Below are 8,061 nucleotides of genomic sequence, written 5' to 3'. Positions count from 1 at the left end.
CGACTGCAAAGTCGACTTCCAACTGACGGCACTGCCAACGAGGGTAAAGATGTATCCAGTTGTGGACCTTCTTCTGTCAAGATCTCCTGCATAGTCAGAATCCACATAACCGAGAATTGAAATACCTGTACCACTTTTTCGAAAGGTAAGACCAACACCAGAAGCTCCTTTGAGATATCTCAATATCCACTTGACAACTTCCCAATGCCTCTTTCCTGGGTTGGACATGTATCTACTTACCACACTTACAGATTGAGCAATATCTGGACGTGTGCATACCATAGCATACATAATACTACCAACTGCACTGGCATAAGGAATCTTTGACATATACTCCACCTCATCCTCGGACTGAGGCATTTGTGACTCTGAAAGTTTAAAATGAGGAGCTAATGGTGTACTTACAGGCTTGCACGTTTGCATATTGAATCTTTCGAGAATCCTTTCAATATACCTCTTCTGAGAAAGATGTACAACATCGTCTTCTCTTGAAATCTCCATACCAAGGATTTTCTTTGCAGCTCCTAAATCCTTCATGTAAAATTCCTTACTCAATAGTTTCTTCAAAGCATTTATCTCTGTAATGTTGTTAGAAGCAATAAGCATATCATCAACATACAACAGTAAATAAATCATTGAGTTACCAGACATCTTCTTGTGATACACACAACTATCAAATGCACTCCTTGAGAATTCATGTGTAGTCATGAATGCATCAAACCTCTTGTACCACTGTCTAGGGGATTGCTTCAAACCATACAAAGACTTCTTTAGTTGGCATACGTGATCTTCTTTTCCCTCAACTAGGAAACCTTCAGGTTGATCCATATAGATTGTCTCTTCTAGATCACCGTGTAAGAAAGCAGTTTTGACATCAAGCTGTTGAAGCTCCAAGTCAAATTGTGCAACCAATGCTAGTAGCACGCGAATTGAGCTATGCTTCACGACCGGAGAGAAAATCTCATTGTAGTCAATTCCCTCCTTTTGGCTGAAACCTTTTGCAACCAATCTCGCCTTGAACCTAGCATCTTCCACTTCAGGAATTCCCTCTTTCTTTCGGTAGACCCACTTGCATCCAACTGTCCTCTTCCCCTTTTGTCTTTTCACTAAGACCCATGTCTGATTCTTGTGAAGAGACTCCATCTCTTCAGTCATGGCTAACCGCCATTGTGCGGCATCCTTGCAAGAAGTTTCTTCAATATACGAGGAGGGCTCCAGATCTTTAATCTCTTCTTGTGCAGCTACGAACGCATATGCAATCAAGTTTGCTTGATTTATAAGGCGTTCCGGTTCTCGTGTCTACCTCTTCTCCCTCCCCTTCGCAATTGTGTATGGTTCATTGACAGCAAGTTCTTCAATGCCTACATCCTCTGACTCATCTTTAACCTGAGTCTCTTGATCCTTTTCCTTGGCAAGCTCCACCGGAAGCTCCACCTGCTCGTTGTTCTTGTTTCCTGAAAACTCCACGAAAACTTTACGGGGATCAAGTATAGAGGATTCATCGAAGGTGACATCTCTACTAACTATAAATTTGAGTAAAGACAAACACCAAAGTTTGTACCCTTTTACTCCATCCACATACCCTACGAATATGGCCTTCTTAGCCCTTGGTTCAAGCTTTCCTTCATTAACGTGATAATAAGCTGGACACCCAAATACTCGTAAGTATGAATAGTTAGAGGGTTCACCTGACCATACCTCATTCGGAGTCTTAAAGTCAATTGCCGATGCTGGAGATCGATTGACAATATGAGCAGCAGTGTGAACTGCTTCAGCCTAAAATACTTTGGACATTTTGGCTTGTAGGAGCATACAACGAGCCTTTTCAAGAAGAGTTCTGTTCATTCTCTCGGCAACTCCATTCTGCTGTGGGGTATGCCTGACAGTCCTATGTCTTGAGATCCCATGAACCTTGCAGAATTCATTAAACTCTTCATTGCAAAACTCCAAGCCATTGTCTGTGCGAAGATACTTGATTTTCCACTCCATTTGATTTTCAACCAAAATCTTCCACTCTTTACATGCTTCAAAAGCATCACTTTTTGCCTTCAAAAAATACACCCAAACCTTTCGTGAGAAATCATCAATAAAAATGAGAAGATACCTCTTTCCGCCCTTCGATGGAAGTTTAGAAGGACCCCATAAATCTGAATGGATGTAGTCTAGCACTCCTCTTGTCTTGTGTTTGCCAGTGCTGAAGCTGACCTTCTTCTGCTTCCCTAGAACGCAGTGCTCACAGAAGTCAAGCGTGCTGATCTTCTCACCTTCCAAAAGATTACAATTGCTCAACATCTCCAGTCCACGTGCGCTCATATGACCCAGTCTCATGTGCCATAGTCTTGCCTTGTCATAATTAGATAACTGCACTGTAGATGAATTTGCAGAGCCAACAATGGTGCTTCCGGCCAATGTGTAAAGGCCGTTCTCCAGCTTGCCTTTCAGCATGACTAAAGAACATTTAGTCACCTTCATAGTTCCTGCTTCGCCCATGTACCTGTAGCCTTGTTCATCCAGAGTACCCAAGGAGATCAAATTCTTCTTCAGATCAGGAACATGACGGACTTGTGTAATAGTCCTTACGATTCCATCATGGCAGCGAACCCGAACTGAGCCAATGCCAACTATTGCACAAGTTGCATTATTTCCCATTACTACGGTTCCTCCACTTTTCTCGTAGCTGCTAAACCAGTCTTTTCGGAACGTCATATGCAGAGTACAAGCAGAGTCTAACACCCATTTGTTTTCATAACTACTATTATTATTACACGATATTGTTAGTACATAATCATTATCAAAATTATGTACCTGTTCAACTGTAGATGCACTCGCCTTTTCCTTGGACTTTGACATTGGGCAATCTCGTTCAAAGTGCCCCTTCTTGCCACAACCCCAACACTCTGTATTCTTCTTGTTCACACGAGACTTTGATCTGTGCTTTGATTTGGTCTTTCCCTGTTGGCTAGTCCGGCCTCTTACAAAGAGGCCACTTGTCTGGTCATCTCTATCTCCTTCAATGTGCCTCCGCACATCACTAGAGTTAAGTGTCTGCCGCACTTGCTCAAGCTTGATAGGCTCCTTGCTATACATCATTTAATTCTCAATATCACGATATCCCGAAGTCAATGAAAATAGCAAAGCACATGCAAGCGTCTCCTCCTCCATTTTAATTCCTGCAATCTGTAAGTCCATGACAAGTTTATTAAACGCATCTAAATGATCTTGTAACGAAGTACCTGACCCCATCTTAAATGTGTGAAGACGCCGTTGTAACAACATTCTTGTTGTCACTGATCGGTCTTGGTATAGCCCTTCTAGCTTTTCCCACAACTGTTTGGCCGTCTCTTCGGTACCCGTACTCACTTCACAAAGCACGTTAGGTGCAAGGGATAGTTGGATTGCACTCAATGCATCCCCTTCAATCTTCTCCTTGTCGGGAGCTGATATATCCGTAGGATACTTTCCGTCAATAGCATGGATTGAACCTTCCCTCCGCAGTAACGCCATCATCTGGATCTTCCAGATATTGAAGTTGTTGCGTCCATTGAATCTATCAATTTCAAACTTCATGGAACTCATATTTGCTTGTTCTTTCTCCTTGGATCGTTAAAGAATCCTGTCGCTCTGATACCAATTGTTAGCGGAAACGTAAAAGAAAGAACACAAGATTTAACGTGGTTCGGATCAAAATAATCCTACGTCCACCAGAGAACAATTGCCCTTTTAATATTAACAAAGGAAGGGGAGATTTCCCAATTACACTTAAGAGAATTTCTCTCTTAACTCTCTACTCACTACAATATATTGTATTATTTTGGGATGATTTCTACAAGTGAAGGAGTGCATCTATTTATAGAGGTAAAGACCTCCTCTTGATGTCATTGCTGACATCAAACTACCTCCTCTTGATGTCATGGGTGACATCAAAGGAGGAAGCTTCCTCCTAGCATCCACACCAACTCTTTCCACCAACTCTTCCAATTGGCATGCCATTGTTGACTAAACATAAACCAACATTTTCAGCATGCCATTGTTAACTAAACATAAACCAACATTTTCAGTTAGTATAATATCCTTTTATTCATAGATCTGTATCAGTCTACAATCCTACAAAATATTCCAAACGCTACCGATAGCCAACGCTTCGTATTGTCGCTCTTAGTGAATAGTTGCCTCTATAAATATTTCGAGCAATAATGAACATATGTTCTTCTGCCTGCCTTTTTGCCCAATTAGCCAGTTATTCATATGATCCATTAACCGTCTAAACCCTTTAAAAAATCATATCCTTACAAACAATTCCCAATAGCGAATATTGCATATTGCTAATTGGTCATGTCACGATTTGTCAAAGTGCGTTAATCTTCTTTTCACAAGTCAGTATTTTTGGGTCTTTCAAAGCCAAACCTCGAAATGAACTTTCCGTAAGTGATTACATTTTCTTAAACTTTGAGTTTTTAAAAGAAAATTGTGCCTTCTTCATTCTATTACTTGAAATTGAAGCCATAATTTTCACAGATTTATTGTAAATGCTAGGGAATCGGACTCAACAGTTTTAGAATATACCGAGAAGGTTAAACCAGTCATTTTTTCCGTATACAATGAGCCTATTAACAGCAGTACTAACCACTACTAGTGATTCTGCATCAAAAGAACATAGGTTCGTTGTTGCTACGTTGTCGAAGTAAAGTGGACGAACTTCAACAATTAACTTTGGAATACATCAAACCTATGAGCAGCTTGCAAAGCTAGCAAAATATAAGTTAATTTTATGTTGCTAAGATTTTCTAATATATGATTTTATTTTTGAGAGGAGAAAAATTCCAATTATAATATGTCTAAGTCGCTTAAATATTACTCTTCATTTTATGTCCCCTTCCATTTTTCATTGTTGGTTTTCACCTAATTAATCAAGTAATTCTTTTTGTGTTTTTTTAATTTAGCTTTCACTTTGCAAGATGTTTTGATAATATTTTTTTCTCTCTTAGACTTGTATATACGCAGAGATAGTTACGTTGATTATTTCAATATTTTAGTTTCACTTGGTTTTTAAACTTGATTATGATGTTTGTAGTTGTGTACATTGTTGCAATTCTTTTGTCTAAGCCCACGAATTTATTAGTTTTAAAATATCTTATAATATGAAATAAGTCATAGCATATAAGACATATTATGAATTTGGGGCACATGCATAGATTCTTCATAGAAAATTAGCTTATTACAGAAATTTACGAGATTCTGTTTCAAATTAGTGCATAAGTAGTTCAAAATAAAACTTGTCACACCCCTTTTTACCCCTCCAAGAGATAAGTGTAAAATGTTATGGATTGTGGGTTAAAGAGCTTTTCCAATTAAAGTGACAAATTTGAAGTAGGGATTATTTTATTTACAGAGTCGCCACTTGGAATTGATTTCTACTGATGTTCCAAGTCACCTTTTATTTGAATCCCTATTCAAAAGTAGGTCTGACTCTATTATTATTGGTCTGCGAAAATAAAGTCCGGGTAAGGAATTCTGTTTACCGGGGAGAAGGTGTAAGGCATTCCCTGAGTCTCGTGGTTCTAGCACGGTCTCTTTATTGACTACATTTGGCTTGAATTAAACTTGGATAAACTGTGGTTTATTTGATTTTTATGCTTTTCTTATGTCCGTTTTTATTTATTTTTAAAAAAAAATTAAAGAAAAGATTTGAATAATAATCTACAACTTAACTAATGAGAGAAAATTATTGTTATGAGTACTAATTTAAAAGATGAGAGTAATGAGAGAAAATTATCAATTGACATTACTTAAAACTAGTAAGATGTGAGCTTGTCTTGACATTGAATGAGGCAGCCCACTATTGGGTTGATGGAGTCAAATGGGCTCATGTCCAAGACAAAATTCAAAAGCCCATATGCTTTTGGACTTTAAATCTGCAGATATGGCCTTTTAAAGCTATGTTACAGATTTGACCATATCTTGCTATTTGCAATCCGTAGCCAACTATTTACAAAAATAAGTTTACAGATTGTCTTTCTAATCTACAACTTAACTACCTTACTAAATAAGTATTTTTTAAGAGATAAAAAAAAGATTATTGGGACTCTAAAATATAATAATAATAATAATAATAATAATAATAATAATAATAATAATAATAATAATAATAATAATAATAATAATAATAATAATAATAATAATAATAATAATAATAATAATGAAAACTTAGCTTGGTGACAACAAAGGGACAAACATGGTTACAAGGGTTCAAATTTTAATATATATGCTCTTTTCAGACAACAAAATGTCAGTGGAATTATATCTAATGCTTTGCAAAAATAAAAATAATTAAATATGCTTAACACAATTTAATTAACTAACATATCATTATAACATTAGCAAACATTCAAGAGCATATAAAAATGAATTACAATAGAAGGATAAAGCTACTAATATTTTTCAGCTTCATTATCTTTCATTCCAACTCGATTTTATGAGTTTACATGGTCCGAAAATTACCTGGACAGCAGAAAGAAGAACAAATACAGAAAAGTCAGCTCTTTCCAAAATCAACAGCAAAACAATTAAACGGGTAGCAACAACAGCAAAAGACAGCGACAACCGGCAGATTCAAACTCAAGAAAATAAACTAGAAATACCCCAGCAAAACAGTACAATTATGTAACTCCAGAAAAATCTTTCAAGACTACTTTCACTTAAGAATCAACTCACAAAAGCTGCTAAGGGATATTATAGCTACTGATTTTTTCTCTTTTTTGTGTGTTTAGAGCTCCCTCAGTAAGATGGAGTGTCCTCCTTTTATATCAAAACAATCAGCTATTTCAAAAAAAATTAAAAATCAATCTTTTAGACAGATTTTTCTACAAAATCTGCTCTTAAATTCAAAATGCCAGATTTTCTGGTTCAAATCTTGTCAAGTATTTCAAACAAAATCTGCTCTCCACTATTCAAAGATAGACTTTTACTCAAACACTATCCAAAGGTCTACATTTTCTTACCAAACAATTTGACTTTTGAGTGTTGTACTCAAAGAGTCTTGAAGTAGTAAATAAACAATCAAACAAGTACCATATACTCTTAAGTATTTTTCACTACCTCACTTTTATCAACACAAAACTATTTTACTACTTCAACAAGTGCAAAAACAGAAAATTTGACATTTCAAACTTCAAAAACTAATGCTAAAATAATTAATAATAGACAAAAATAAGATCTGAAAAAATAAAAATAAAATAAAAAATCAGCCACGAAAAATAATAGGATTTTTACCATTTTATAATTCAAGTGACCGAAAAAATGGTGGTATGCCAAAAGAGGGTGTTCGGGGAGGTCGTCGGAATTTGGCCGGATTTTGATCGCCGGATTTTCATGGTGAAATTGACATCAATAGCTAGGTCTTGAGGAGCTCTATCCATTTATGTGAGTATTGTGGGCTAGTAGTGGTTGGAGCTTCAAGAATTTGGGCAAAAAAGTGACAGGAAAGTTTCCTAGATCTAAGATTCAAGAAGTTTGATGGATTTTTGAAGGATTTGGTTTGGAGATATGAAAGGAGAAAGTTGTGGAGATTACATGGTGTGAATTTGGAGGTGTTTGGAGGTGGTTTGCCGCCGGCGGCGATTTTCGGCCAGCGGCGGTGGGCGGAGCTGGGGCGGGGTAGAGAGAGTGAAGAGAGAGAGAAGAGAGAAGAAGGAGAAAAGAATTATGGGTGAAAATGAGGATAATTTTCAGATTTTTGAGGCTTTAAATACCTAAGCCAAGAGTGAATGAGATCCATTGGATCAAGATGGAATGGATGAGTATGATTTGATCTTGTTTCATTTAGTGAAACGACATAGTTTTGAGCCAAAACTACGTAGTTTCAGACCCTTTCAATGGCAACCCTTTATCTTTCACTCTTGGACATTTTTTCTTTCAAATTTGGCCAAATTTCTTCTTTAATACTACTTATTAAACTAATTTTACACAAATAAATTAATTAGATAACTTATTCTAATGATCAATTAACTAGATTAATTCACCAACTGAACAACTAGTTAATTCTTAAAATGCACAAATGAAGAA

At 36.6% G+C, this 8,061-nt stretch overlaps 1 long non-coding RNA gene across 1 annotated transcript; it reads right to left on the bottom strand.

The window, feature by feature from the left end:
- Positions 1-6,286: 6,286 nt before the first annotated feature.
- LOC142172802 (uncharacterized) lies at positions 6,287-7,695 on the bottom strand. Its single transcript, XR_012701774.1, has 2 exons — positions 7,270-7,695; positions 6,287-6,498 (listed from the first exon to the last, which is right to left on the bottom strand). It is a non-coding gene; the product is annotated as an uncharacterized LOC142172802 (long non-coding RNA).
- Positions 7,696-8,061: the final 366 nt, after the last annotated feature.

The sequence above is a fragment of the Nicotiana tabacum genome, chromosome 18 (genome assembly GCF_000715075.1).
Source record: "Nicotiana tabacum cultivar K326 chromosome 18, ASM71507v2, whole genome shotgun sequence".
Lineage (NCBI taxonomy): Eukaryota > Viridiplantae > Streptophyta > Magnoliopsida > Solanales > Solanaceae > Nicotiana > Nicotiana tabacum.
Note: the sequence above shows the minus strand (reverse complement) of the source record. Positions and strands in the feature narration are given on the sequence as shown.